The following is a 15,130-nucleotide window of genomic DNA, read 5'->3' as shown; positions in this document are numbered from 1 at the left end:
TGCACACTGCGACGCGCTCGGTCAACACACTATAGAGTTTCCTTCATAGACACCTCCAAGGCGGGTAGGCGTGACCGACAGTGGGATCGAACCTGTACGGCTTCCAGCTGTAAGCACAGCAGCCCATTATATCGCACGCATGCGCCTCTCGGGACAAAGTCGTTTTTAACGTGACGGCGCCGTACGGGCCCCGTCTCGCAGAAAAACTGGCGTCCGAGAAAAACATCCCGTACCACGCAGACCCTCCCTGTGGCGCATAGGCGTTACTGAACTAACTGAATTTGTCAAAGTAAGATGCGCCAGAAAATTCGTAAGATATTGTAATTTGAATATACGAGAAAACGTAATTCTCTTACGCGGAAACCCAAGCACAAACCCCTTTTCAAGCTGCCGTTCGAGGCCTGTCTTGGAGCACCGCGGCCCGCTCGGTTCCTTGCAACACCACTCAAAAAAAAAAAAAAAAAAAAAAAAAAAAAGCTTTTCGTGCATGGCGTTCGGCGCCAGCGTTTCCCGATAAACGTTACGGTTACATAAGCTACAGTTGCCGGGAAGCGTGAGAAGCAGTCAGGGATCTTTGAATGCTATCGCGTTCCACTCTTAAAAGGCGAAGCTTACGCGCGTACTCCCAATTTTTGCTTTTTAGAACGTCTGGCGCCAGTTTCTCGCACCCTTCTCTCGTGACGCTGTGTTGATTGCACTGCCTTCGGAATCTGCCCACATTTTATGTCAGAGCGACGTGATGCCGCCACAGTGGAGAGTGGTGCCAAATGGGTCGGAATTTTACAGCGAAGCTGTTTTAGGGTTCCGTGCATTTTTCTTCCGCGTGTGCAAAAACTGTGCGCCGATTCCAGAAATAGTGCAAAACCGGGCCGACCCTAGTAGAAGGTGAAGCAGGCTTCAAGCACTTCGTCAACTTGCAAAAATAGGGTAACATCTGGGTCCAAATAGAATCCGTATCAGATATTAAGCTGATAAGAACAGATAGTACACTTTCGTCCGCGTCAGTCATGTCTACGTCATAGCGGCGCCGTCTCTTTGCCGGCGTTCCAAGAACTTGCGTATCTCCTTTCCTTCCGCTCTCCCTCGGTGGCGGTCCCGTCGAAACGTCACGCGTGTCTAGTTTCCTCGGGTTGCTCGGGGTGGCGGTCCCGTCGTCCACGCGAATGTGTACAAAAGTCACGGTAAATGAGTCCGTACTTTTGTTCAAAATTCTCTGTCACCTCCGTGTCGTGTGCTAAACAGCTTCGCTGGTCATCCATTTCCACAGAGTGGAATGACTCACGATTTTTCAGGTGCTTTCGGGAAATGAAGTGGAGGGCAGAAATGCGTTGGCTCGGGCCAGTTGATTGGGTCGCACACAATTGCGAATTCTTCGGCTCGATTCAGTGCGGCGAAGGTCGGTCGCGAGAGCCGGTCGCAGGCGGAGCTACGGTGGCTCCCTTCCAGCCCCCGTAGCGCAGCCATTCTGCTGGCTCTCTTGTTGGCTCTGCGTGTGGTTTCTCGCAGAGCGAATTGGCCGCTTGCAGTTGAACGGGAAATCACAAGCGTGAAACGGGCGTGCGGCACAATGTAAGAAGTGGACAGCACGAACAGACCCACATGTACGCGCTGACGTCAGCCAGAGTGTGGAAAAGGCAACCACGGCTGAACAAAAAAAGCTTGCGCACTCGAGCCGCTTCGTACAATAAGTTTTTCCCCCTCTCCTCTGCCGACGGGTTTCGCGAGGGGACACGAGTGAGTGGCGCGCATATAGCTGATGGAACACTGCGCCGCGAAGGAATGCTGCATGTGGACGTAAAGAACTGCTGTATACTCCTACTGTATACTACTAGACCATTATATATAGACATACACGAAGCGCAGACTAACGAATGCTTAATGACAGGGAGGAAAACAAAACGAATACGTAGCGAGAGTAAGCAAGGTGCACGCTCATATGGCTCTTTTCAAGTCGCGTGCGCATCACTTCCGTTTCTTTCGTTTTCACAAATTCGATTTCTTTGTCACCTAGTGCTATGGGCCGTGCGCTAGCACACGTACCGTTTGATAGTACTGCAATATGGAACGCTTCGATAATCCCTCGCTGCATTTGTCGTGCGTGGCAATAACGGTATAGTTTTTAAAAGACCTGGCTGGCAAGGGCACATCCAGCAGTGCACGTGCATCGCCACATATCGGTGACGTTTTGTAGGCTTTGCAGTTGTGCTCTCCACGCTGCCCGACTTCGCGCATCGGCGCAGCGTTCCATCACGTCTCTGAACCAACTGGCCTGCAAGACGTCGACGTATGCAGCTGGGAAACTGGGGGAGGCGAAGGCAGGTTGTGTGTCCGCTTCGAAAACGCCTCCATACTGACCGGGGAACAAAAGTGGGGAGCTTTCGAAGTTCTGAAATACCACTCTGTCCACAATGGCTTGTGGGCACAATGGCACAATAACCTATGATGCCCTGTGACTTGCACTCATGATGCACCATGCTTGGGGGGTGCCGGGGTGTAGGCGCTAAATGGTCCGAGTAAATTGCCCTGATAGTCCCTATTCTAGTTTACTTTCCCTTAGGCTGCGCCCCTCTTCTGGCCGCTGTTCAGGTGTCTCCCGTCGCGGGTGTGGCCAGGAGAATTCTCCGGCGCGTACATGTGGTTCCTGCTTTGTTCTTGAATTTATTCACAGAAAAAAAAATTTAAAAATCAGCGCATGTGCAATAATATTTGGGACAAACTAAACATCATCCTTTTAAACAAACATTGTAAAACATTATATACGAGACGCACCCGTTGTCAAGATAGTTAAATTCTTTTGCTGTTATATGATCAACGATCGCGCGCTCCCACATATTTTGTGCCACAATTTTCCGATTAGATATGCTTCTACACAACCTCTCGCTCCTGCTACGTTTTCTCCCGTTGGCCGACGCGAGCCATATCTTTCGCTGCATTGCATATAAGTGCATGCGCATATAGTAAATTATCTGGTGGTTGTGGGAAACGCGTAGATAAGAATTATACAGGAAAAGAAGCGGAGAAAAAGAAAAGACAATACTGGGAGTGAAAGAATAGATTGTACGAACGGTTCAGACCGAGAAGAATGTGAATGAAATGTAGTAGAGACTAAAAAAGAAAAGTAGGATTTAACATAGCTTGCGTTTCTTGCTTGGAGGAGACTTAAAGGCCAAGGTACTTAAGTTAAAGGGCCAGACAACCTCTCGGCACATGAATCGAGATAACCCCGCTCATGGAATGATTTCCTATCGTAGTGGCTAAAACGAGCCACGTTTTCTCATTAAACGTGGATTTATGTTTTTAATGCATCACTAAAAATCACGGCAAATGACATTTCTCGCACCACGCGGGAAGCTGCATAAGAGGTCCACCACGTGACTTCATATACTAGTTTACGCGGTTCCTGGTCTTTTCAATATAGTATTGAAATGCAGTATACTTTTTTATTATTATGTTTTTGCTGACTTACAGTGTGCAGAAAAACCTTCGTTTGTAGCGAGCAGAAAAGTGACACTGCCTTCGCCTTCGTTTTCGATGAGTTGGCTTGGCTCGTCTATCGACAAAACAACGATGACGAGCGGGCTAGCCATGACGTATGCGCGTACTTGGGGAAAAACGCAGTACAAATATAAGAAGTGTCTGTACAACAACGCGAACTTCGACAGCTTTTTGTTTTCAAAAGTGGTTGAAAAGGTCAAAATGTAGGTGGTTACATTAGTTACACTCACTCCTGTGAAATCAGAACGATGGGCTGATTTCACAATTTGCGAGGTGGGCTATCGACATTGCTCTCACTTCTCATCGTTGCTATCTGGAGGAGGGAGGGACTCTTACTTTTTTAGAGGCTGCGCAGATCGGAAAAGTCTGTTTACTAAATATCCATGTGTTTTTGGAAGTAGCGGCTGCAGACACTATCGAGGGTGAGCTTTGCGTTGCTCCATAAAAAAATCTGTCCTTAAAAATCGATTGTCAGTCGCTTTAAAGTTTGCGGGACGAAGCGGAGCCTCAAAAGGCTTTAACTTTTCTTCTTTTCAAGGTACTTCCCATGAAACGGCAGACAGTCCACAGATAAGGATAGAAACATGCGCCGGGCAGCAGGCGAACAGTGCAATCCCCACGGATCCCTTTTTTTTAGATTTCTTCCTTCGAAAACCTAAGCGCTGCGGATCCGGAACATTCGTACTCGCGAGGATCTGTGCTGTTGTCTCACAGTCTGCTGGAGTGGCACGTTGCTATCCGTGGCGAACTTCAATCGCACTCTAAATGACGCAATGATACGAAGGGCATTTATGCCTGCTCTTCATTCTTATATAAAATACAAATGTCCGTGTCGACCATTTCCTTTAAACTTGGATCGCATTTTTTTTCTTTTTTTTTTTGCCAGGACACCTTGTAAACTAGCCCGGATGACCCTCATTTGTGTAATTCGTTTACGTGAACCCGACGAAGTCGAGTCAATTCGGCTTATCGGGTCCAATGTGCATAAACGCTACAGCGGATCGGGCCGACCGAGCGTCGAGGCAAGTTCAGTCAACCCGTCTGCAAGTGATGAATTGGCGGCCATCGACTTCCGACTAAACCCGTTCGCGTTTAGCTCGGGTAAACAAGAGGGGCACGTTGTATCGGTCTGGGTTCCTGGTTGCAACCGGGTTTTGTATTGAGCCAGCCTCACACCTGTTTTCCCGCGATGCAATACCACGAGTAGAGAGGAAGAGATAAATGAGATGCGAAAGGCGGAGAGGTATACCGCGAGTAAACTAACAGTCGGCGTTGGCGCCAAACTTGACACAGTCCCGTGCAGCGTCAGTCCGTATATGGCAACTCAGCCCGTCTGTTATAATTAACTTTTGAAGTTGAAGAACAGAGGGCAGCCGCACTTTTCGCAGCAGAGCGTTCCAAGGCTTAAAGGGACACTAAAGGTTACCAGAAACTCAAGTTAAAGTGGTAGAGCAATGTTCTAGAACGTCTAAGGCGTCAATTTAATCGCGAACAGAGCTTTAGTAACCGAGAAATTGAGGTAAATGCATGACACGATTTGAGACCCCCCAGCGACATTCCGGTACTAGCCCGATGACGAAAGGACTCCTCATAATTTGTGTTACTAATACTCAACTACTCGTATTAAAAATATCATTTCATTCGATTATAAGACGGAAAAAAATGCTACTTGTCTACGTCTATTCGACTCTAAGAAAAAATAACATTTTGACGTTACCCTTCAGTAATATGGGTGTTCGAAAGGTTTCGTTTTCGCTCGACTCTGCGCGCTCGACTCTGCGCCGCGCACGCTTTGGAGTTTCAGTACTTTCGTTATCGCGTCGTGCTGTGAGGGTTCTGCTGGCTCGCGACACTTTCATTTGGAACAAGCAGCGAGAATGCCACGTCCATGTGATGTCGTGGGAAGCCCTCGTTGCTTTCCCACTCCGGAGAGCCGGTGTCGAGGCCGCCGTCGTAGTACGCAACGACGCCGGCAGTGCGAGCCCTCAGCAGCAGGTCGCGCTCGTCGGTGCTCAAATCGCTGAAGTTGAGCCCACCATCGCGAGCCAATCTGTCGGTGTCAGGGTCCATTGCGACGAGCGTCGAAGTTTGCGCCATAGAATGAAGTACCAGCTTATGGGCGTCTTGCGCTGGAGTTTGAGGTATAGTAGCGGCGCCTGGTGGCGGTGCGGGAAACGACATCTGGGTCGCGCCAGCTTGGGTCGTATTGAGCCCTGGCTGTGGCGAAGCACGTTTCTAGGCCGAGTTTTGCGTCGATTCGCACTTTTTTATGCCCTGTTGCGAGTGCGAAAAGGCTCGTCACTTCTCACAGACCACGCCGACCACGCTGCGAGCTCGCCGCAGCCTATAGTTTAACGAAAACGGACTCTCCGTGTGCCGTGGGACGTAATGTGGGACGTAATTCGTTTCTCCTTCCGCTAGCCACCATACTCCCGCTTTCGCTCTGCTGTCGGCTCTGTCTTGGCTCTGTTTCTGGCCGCGCGTTTGCGTTTTGCGCAGAAAAGCCGTAGCGCCGTCTGCGGACGCCGTTCTACTCACCGTTGGCGCAACGTCACTATGAGACCATGATGTCAGTACTCCTCGATCGGAGGGCGGGCGATTTGAACTGCGCTAGCGGTACGCGGACGCTTCAGAACGCATTTTCTCTTAAAATAAGTCTCTCCTTGGCACGAAACAAGCCTTTCGAGGTTTCTGTGATGGTATTTCAACAGTCCACGTTGACTTAATAGTAACCTTTAGTGTCCCTTTAATGAACTTCACCTTGGACGTTGACCTCCCAGCCCGTATTTCAGCACCCCTGCATGTTTGGCGTGCGTGTGCCTCGCCGTCGGCCTGCATGGTGTCGCTATAGCTGGGCCTGGACATGTCTCTCTTCTTCATTCCTTTCTTCGCCCTTTCCCGCTCCTTGGCGATGTTGCAAGCCCTCCATCACAAGTGAGACAGTTGCTACGCTTTTTCTCTTCGTGAGAACGAGTCTGCTGATTAGCAGCGAAGTGCGGCAAGCACGGCCGCAGTTTGCTAGCACAGAGGGGAAGCGATTGCGCGCAACGGTGGTGCACTCGCTATAGCACTACAACATAAAGAAGCCGCTCACCGATCAAAATCTTTTTTTTTTTTTTTGCGATATGCAATACAAATTCAGCATGAACTGAATCGAGCTGCGTAGAATTATTGCGGAAGCTCTACAAAAATTAAACGAACCTTTTTTTTTTTTTTTTTACCCAGTCAACGAAAGCGCGAGCTGCGGCGGTGCACAGAAAGCGGCCGCTCGTGCACGTGCACCCGAAATTCTCCCGGAGCAGTCGATATGCGAACAGGACAAATGGGCAGCCTTTCTATGTTCCATAGATGTGCATACTCAATAAACGCGGGAGCCATCACAGGCGCGAGCGCATTTGCGTGTCCGCATGCAAATGCGCGTGCACGCTTGCCGTCTCTCCGTGGGGTTAAGCTGATTCCTTTAGGAGTGTGCGCGCAGCGACGCCTTCACAAGGTTACCCGGCCCAAGTCACACATCGACGGGACAGAGTGCTGTGTTGCAAAGACGCTGCGAGGTTTTAGAGGGGCGCGACACAAAAGCTGATTTTGAACAAATGTGCGCGCTATATAAGCTTCGCGCACCTCTTGCGCCGCCTGTGTGTTCGCCCTGCCGCTCGTTGCTGCTCGGCACGCGCGGACGAACGAGCGCAGGAACGCGTGCTAATCCAAAAGCACGTTCCGAACGAAGCACGCGCTGCACTCAGTCTCTGTATACTCAGCCTGTCTGTCTAAATGCGTGCAACGTTGAAAAAATCCACATATAGCGCTTGCCAACAGACAGCTGCGATAGAAGAATGCACCGCTTTCGATGACGGCGCAAGCGCATGCATCACATTTAACGACGTCCGCTGCACACAATTTCGCACGCAGATCTCTATATGGACTCTCTCGTGATTGATAACGCCGAGCTACCTCCTGGATTGCGGATACTGCGTGAATGCTTGCAAGTCGCACATGGGCTTCGCTGGCTGTATAGTATATGCATGCAATGGTACAATTGGATCGTACATTTCACCACAGCTCTTAGTATGCAAATGTGAGTACGTTACGAAAGTGAGATGCGAGGTAATGTCTGTGAAAACGTTCGAACGAGTTAAATTGGCGCTGCAAGATTCTTAATAAGCTCGGGGGGCCAGGCATAAGGTGGGTTAGCAGGAGCAAGACAATCGTAATTGGAATTGATGGGTTCGACGTCACACAGCAACGCAGCGGGTTTAACCAAAATAATTTTGAGCAGTTTAGGTTAATTAACGTGCACGCAAAGCATGGTACGCGAGGGGTTCTACATCCCGTTTTTGTGCAAATAGGATAGACGGCGATCAAGACCGCGGGGAATCGAACCTTCAACCTCGTGCTCAGCAGCGCAACCCACCGTGGCAGTTGAAGATTGTTGAAGCGATATTTACTTCTATGGGTTTTATGACGGCGCGTCGACGAGTCCTTTATAAAAGTTCGTTACACCGAACAATTCCTTCGAGTGATGTTCGCTCGAGCACTTATTCGCTGCGTAGCTTTCACAGTACTGCACTGTTTTATCGATGCATACCGGGCGCGACGATAACCATCAAACGACGAAATTGAAAAGAAGGAGCGCGGCATGAGGAAGCAAAAATCCTGCGGAGCAGAGCGTACATCGGCTCGAGGTGGTGAAAAAAGAAACGAAACAAATGGAAGCACCACGGAGTGGTGCCGAAGCTATGACGGTCACCGCGGTTTCCCGCCGAGGCGGCAAAACGGTTTTTCCACTCAGCTCGCATTAGGTGCGCGCAGAAGCGGACGCGGGAAGACGACGCCCCGCGAATATCTGCATGCACGCACACACGACGCAAGGCTACAGGGACCGCTGTGCTCGGCAGCAAAGGAAGCAAGGATTGTCGAAAGGGGAGGCGGGTATGCCTCGATTAGATTGAGGGAGGGCGCGTCGTCGAGTGGCGCCCGCCCTCCGCCCCGGGAAGGCGCTTTTGTGTGCGACCGCTGCGTGCGTGCTCCGAAGGGAGATGTGCGCGTGGTGGCTTTGGCTTCGGTTTGGCTACGGGCTCGGCGGGCGCCTTTCGCCCTCTTATCATCGTCGACAATCTCCGGGCTGCGCGAGCGCTGTTTTCACGCTCACTTGGGCAGCGCGCAGTACGGGGCTGGCGATTTCCGGCAGGGGTTTTCTAAAATGGTTTCTCTGCTGCCCTCTCCGAAGCTCCGAAGATTTCCCATCTTGCGTGCGGGGCCGCGGATCTCAGAAACGGCGGTTCGTGGTAGTTGTCGTCATTATGAATCGTATGGGATTATGAAACTAATAGCTGCACTGGAATGACGGGCAGCATCCTCGCTGAAAGCAATAAATCGTCCCAAGGCTCTGGATTCGATTAAAAAAAAAAGAAGCAGAGCTCGGCAGGTCATGTGATGCTTTATGTAGATAACCGTTAGTCTATCAGAGTGCGCAGAGTATACTCTGATAGACCAAGAGTGAGAGTGAGAGAGAGAGAGAGGAAATAGAAACAAGCAAATATGCTACCGTAATGAAGTAAATTAAACTGTTGGATATAACACCTCGAAACTGCACAGTACGTTGTGAGGGACGCCGTATAGTGCGGGCCTACGGAATAATCTTGACCGCCTTGACTCAACGCACGCAACACGAGCATGTTCACACTATAGAGCAGCCGCCACGGACGGCAACCGAACCTGGGAGCTCGTGCTCAGCAGTGCCACGCCACCGCGGCTGCTATACATTAGGCCACTATGCCGGAGGCTGCACTCGACGGAAGCAACAGTGCGGCACTCGACGTCAGCCAAATGGTCCATGGGCAGCAAATCACCTCATGCGCGTAACACAAGCGCTTTCGGGAGCGCCGCAACCAAGTCGACAAGGGTTTCAGCGAGCACCGCACGCTCTGAGCAGCAAATACTTCTTAATTTGCGATATCTCGCCGACGGCTGCAATGAAGAAGTAGAGGAACAAGGAGAAGAAGAAGATGATGGCGATGATGAAGAAGAACAAGAAGAAAATGTGTATCGGGGCAAAATAAACGCTATTTACTTCTTTCTCTTCCTTACAGCCGTCGGCAAGACATCGGCGATTGGCTTCCACCGGACGTCCTTTAACGTTGCGCTCGTTTCGCGGCGTGCCGCTTTGCTCTCAGTGCGCCACTCGACGTCAAGGGCTGCGCAGTCAACGCGAGGGGCTAAACCACACGCGCTGCAGCCTGCAGGCGGGGGGAGGAGAACGCGCGACACGTGGCCCACATTAGCGTCAGGGCCAATGAGGAGCTCATCGGTCAGCTCGGCTCGTTGCCAGGGCGACGGGAAGACACGGCGGCAGCCGATCGCGAAGCCGAAACCGGGGAGGACGACGGGCCTTCTGCTCCGACGACCGGCACGGGACGCCTCGGGACGAGAACGCACTGCCGTTGCGCCACACTCTCGAGCCGGACAATGTCGCCTCTCGGTCGACGCACTATTATGAAAAATAATAATAGTAAGAGGAGGGGAGGTCTCTGGCTCTTTGCAATGCTAGGTCGCGTGTGGAGAGGAAATTTAGGATAAAGAGTTATCACTGTGTCTCACTAGAAAAATAGAGCAGGAAATACATGATGCTGTGAGACACGACGTCGCGGTTTCAACTTCCGGCAACAGCTGCCGCATTCTGATGTGCGCCCGGATAAATGTCTACACGCTTTACCACAGGCGGCCAAAATTAATCTGCAACGCGTCCCGCTCCACAATCGCTACTACTATGAAATCTGTCATTGGAGTTAAACACACTCATTAAATATATTATTGAACAAACCAATAATTAAATTCCTTACTTATAGAATCGATCGATCAATCACTGAATCAATCAAGACGTTTCATTTCTTTTTAACCGAAATGTGACTTTTTTTGCCATGCGGCGAAGCAACGTCTGCAGGAGCCGGCACTCGGGGAGTGGTGTTCAGTCGTCACACAAACGACAAAATATTCGTACTCAAAGGGCAATCACAAGGCCCACTATAATCTGCGGTGCGAAAACAAGGACAATTTTCTGTCTTGAATACAAATCACGGTTTGCTTGTCCCAATACTGTACGTTGCCGTTCTTGCCGCTGCGAATTTGGAACTCTGTTGAGATGTTTCTCCCGGTGACTCGCTCGATGAGGTGCCGTCCACTTTACCGTGCTGATTGTTATGACTGCGTGAGGAGGCAATACTAAATGGCTTGTGTCTCGCGCGGTCGCCACCACCTGACGACAATTTGTGGATGATTTTGTGGACGTATACATACGATCGCTTACGAGGGTTTGCTTGATATGTACTTGCACCACATTAAGTAGCATTTGTTCTCAGAAGCGCATTCTCTATAGTAAACTCGCCAGCTAAAACGTGCTGGCTTTGTAAAAGGTTTCCAAGCCACTATACAGATAGGAACGGTTACCTCGCTCTGTTCGCTATACAGACGAAGCTGCTTGCTTGTAGCACACGCAAATTGACACTGTCCGGATGAAAAAAATTAGGATGTGACTAAACGATGACATTTGTCGTCTTCTTCGCTTGCCGCCACTATAGGCAACATTCTTCACAAAGTAAAATGTGAAAACTTCGTCACGTGAGATAATCTTGATTTCAGAGGAAATTTATGTCTTGCTCGTAGTTCGCCTGAATCTTTTTTTCTTGCATAGACTGAATGCGACGGCAGTGCTGCCGCACCTACGTGACGTCACGCTCAACAGCTCGTTTATAGTCCAAAGTTTCCTACAAATATCGCTAGAGGGAACTCTATAATTATAATGTCTATATACATTCAGGATCTGTAAGGATGGCAAGCGTGCGAATGATGTATATTACATCAATTTATCTAATCTTAGTCCGTCGCGCTTCATTTGACTGACTGCGAATTGGTGATGTTCAAAAAAATATTGCGTTATAAATGCAACAATTAGCAATGAACATAGGTGCGCGCAGAAACTTTTATTGTTTTCGTGCGTTTAGAACGGATGATTTATTGGTAGTACAGAAAGATGAAGCGTGATAAGCGACGGAGACGAGATCATCTGAAGCCCCTATAGCACGAAGATCAGGCAAAGCCCCGTCCTACCCATCATTTCCATGGCAGCTGAACTATCTCAGCGCCAAAGGTTCTTGTAGTTTTTGTGCGAAACTACGACAAGTACAGCCTCGGTGAGCCGTGCTGCCTGCTCCGAGGCTTGGGAGAGTATACGCCCGCACTGCTGTCCCCGGCTTTGAGGAAAGCAAACGAGAGACCGTGTCCGTCCGTCCGTCCGTCCGTCCGTCCGTCCGTCCGTCCGTCCGTCCGTCTTGAAAATGTCAATGTGTTCAACCATGCACCGCCTTCTTTAGAATCACTAAAAATAGTTCCATGCTTTCTTTTTTTTTTTTTTGTGAGAAGTAGCGCGAACATTGCATTGCCTGGGGGCATGCATATACCTGCCCACCCGCGGACATTAAAATTCGTAAAAATCCTTCGGACTCCGGACCTGAGGAGCGAGAGGGGTAGCACGTACATTTAAATTATTTATTTAAAGCTTGCCTAGAGTACACGGCATTTCTGCACTACGCATGCACATCGGTTAACGATGGTATAGCTTTAGGGGCACCACAGAAGAAGAAGAAGAAAAAGAAGAAGAAGTAGATGATGATGATGATGATGATGATGATGATGAGGAGGAGGAGGAGGAGGAGGATGGGGAGGGAGGAGGAGGAGGAGGAGGAGGAGGAGGAGGAGGAGGAGGAGGAGGAGGAGGAGGAGGAGGAGGAGGAGGAGGAGGAGGAGGAGGAGGAATCAAAGCTGGAAAAGCCGAGAATGACAAGCGAAGCCTTGGTTTTTATATCACAGTAACTCTTTCAGCGACTTTTCTGTTACAGGTTTTGCCTGCTTCAGGAACTTACTCGAAGCAAGAGCCTAGCCCCTCTTGCACCATTTCACCTATATAAGGAAAACTTCGAACGGGATGGATGAATGGATAAAACCTTTACTTGAAACAAATGGCTGACGCTTTCTTCAGTTGCGGGAGGTGACGGCGGTTAGTCGGCCCGGAGTCCCTGCTCCCTGGAGGCTGCGTCTGCACGTCCCGCGACCCAGACCCGTTCGGCTGGGAGGTTCCGAGACCGACGAGCTAAACTTTCTCTCAAACAGCGTTTTTCGTAAAACTTGAAACAGCGTTCGTAAAGTCGCAAAACAATCCCAAATGCGTGAAGTTTACGAAAAATTCGGGAGAGTATAGGCAAGTAGTGGTTGCATGCCGCCGACAGAAGCACTACGTGTCACTTGTTGGAACTTGGAAGGGCCTAAAGCCTTGGAAATATGATGCTGACTCGCCTGAAGCTTATGAATCAATGGCTGCATTTACAGAGACTATAGTTGATAAGCTGGAGCGGTTCGCGAGAGCAGCATCTGGCCAACCGTATGCCAAACACATTTACTAAAGATCGGCTAATGATCAAAGAGTTCTTATTAAAAAAAAAAAATCCTGTCATCAGCTTCATGATCTCTGTTACATTGAAACTTACGGCACAGTAGTTCGATAGGTTCAAGTTTGCCATTGAAATCTGCAGTGTCTTGATCTTGTTCCGCGAAACATCTTGGAGAAGGACCTTACTCAACAGAGAAAACCATATATCTGACATCGTATACGAAACCAGCGCACGAACGAAGCAATCATACCAGCTCGCCCAGCTTACTGTGCTTCTATGCAACTACACATGTGTTACAGGCTACACTGGCGCTTATAATTTGGCGAGACTTATACTTTATGAGAACGTGGTGCATTATTCCCCCACAAAATAAATTAGGTAAAAAAAGTAACTACCGATACATGAAAATCACCGAAACTTTATCTAAAGTGCTGCGTGACCGCAAACAAGCACGACTACAGCGAAATAACAAGATTTTTAATGAAAGAAACCGCGCCGGGTTCACCTTTCGTCACTACGAGGTTTTTATCCAAGATAACATACACATCAGCCAAGGAGGGTTCGGGACAACTGGAAATGACCGGCCGAGTCCGGGACTGAAGGCGGTGGGGAGAGAATTGCGGTGCTTCCTATCAACTTCTCTGGGCCGGTGGTGCCGTGCCCCAACCTAATACTGCATCTCGCAAAAAGCAGTTCAGCACTGCCAAATCCACCAAGTGCGTGAGCCCGTAAGTTCGGTGCAGTGCAGAAAGTACTCGGTGCCGGGTTTCGACAACGCTTATTCTTTTGCGAGTTCGTCGCTGTCAGTCGTCAAAGCGCTCGAGTTGCAGCATCGTTTGTTTTCGCGTAGTTTGACGCGTGCGGGTGACATCGGCTCGCGTCAGGCGGTGAGACGCTGCGACGCGTATACACATACGCGGTGGAGCGAGACATCCGGCGTTCTCGCTTTCGCGATTGGCCCGCGCGAGATGTATACAGCTTTCAAAGCGCTGCACCGTTCTCGCAGGAGCGAGTACGCAGCGAGGCTAACCGAAAAAAGAAAAGTGAGGCGTCGGCGTGGAAAGCGGAGAGCGGCACGTCGTGTCCTAATTGAGCGGCGGCGCGCCCAGGGGCAGCTCTAACGAGAGAGCGCGCGGCCGCCGGCGTCCGAGTGGCTTCGTTAGGCGGCGCTCGCGCGAACGGGCTCCTGGCTGTCGTCTTTCGGCGCGCGCGGGGCGCTAATGGCGGCTCACCGGCGGAGCGCCCGACAAAGCCACTCGCGGGGGCGCCAATTAGCAGCCGGCCAACGGCGTCTGCGCGGAAGAGGCGCTGCCTCGCCCTCGCTGCGCGCCTTGCCGACGACGAAGCACGCGCGCCGTCGGTCGCAGCCCGGGCTGGCGCAGAAGCGCTCACGCCTGGGCGCTCGGTCGCGCGCTATAGATCCGCGCAGCGGCGCGTAAACCGTATTTGCCGCGGCTCGAGCCAATCTAAAGACCAGAGCGTAGTGCAAGTTTGAGCTGTTTGCCTCCGCGACGCACCCGTGGGGACGTCGACGGATCGAGCGGGCAGCGCCGCGAAAGGCGCTGCGATTGTTCGAAACGAATTGCCACGTGCTCGAAGTCGTTCTGCACGACGCACAACACAAGTAACATAGACAGCGTTAACTCAGTATCTTCGCAGTAGTGTCGCCCGTCGACAGAATGGGCTACCACCGTCGTCGAAATGACGTGACACTGTTTAACGGCACGCGAGGAACGACAAACCCGGTAGACACTCGGAGCTTGTATGCTGCACGGTACTGGTGAGACGCTCGCACCGTCTCTTGCCCGTTCTCTCCCTCGCCTCTGGTAGGGCACGTTCTTCGAAGAGGGCACGTCATTACGAGGCGACCCGCGGCAGCCGACGCGCGTGTCCGCGCATTTGACGCGCGGCGCTCGCGTGTTTGCGGAGCGCGACTCTCTCGGCGGTGGGTGGCACGACGAGCGTCGGCACCCGGAGACGCGAAGGTTAATAAACAGCCGGCAGTGATAACGGAGAGCGAGGGGAGGACTCGCTCGTATACGGTTCCTTCCGTCGGCGAAATGGAGGAGGAGCGACACACGTGCCCTTTCACGGCGACGAGCAAAGTGCCATGGGAAACCTGGTTGGAATGCAAGCAGCCTATACGTAATGTAGCTTCACGTTCATTTCAAGATTTAATTCACTGGTCGTCATGG

General features: G+C 50.8%; 1 pseudogene; it reads right to left on the bottom strand.

Moving 5' to 3' along the window:
• Nucleotides 1–831: 831 nt before the first annotated feature.
• On the bottom strand, nt 832–1,009 carry LOC126546362 (U2 spliceosomal RNA; annotated as a pseudogene).
• Nucleotides 1,010–15,130: the final 14,121 nt, after the last annotated feature.

This window comes from Dermacentor andersoni, chromosome 10 (assembly GCF_023375885.2).
Source record: "Dermacentor andersoni chromosome 10, qqDerAnde1_hic_scaffold, whole genome shotgun sequence".
NCBI classification, from domain to species: Eukaryota; Metazoa; Arthropoda; class Arachnida; order Ixodida; family Ixodidae; genus Dermacentor; species Dermacentor andersoni.
This window is presented reverse-complemented; position numbering and strand designations above follow the sequence as displayed.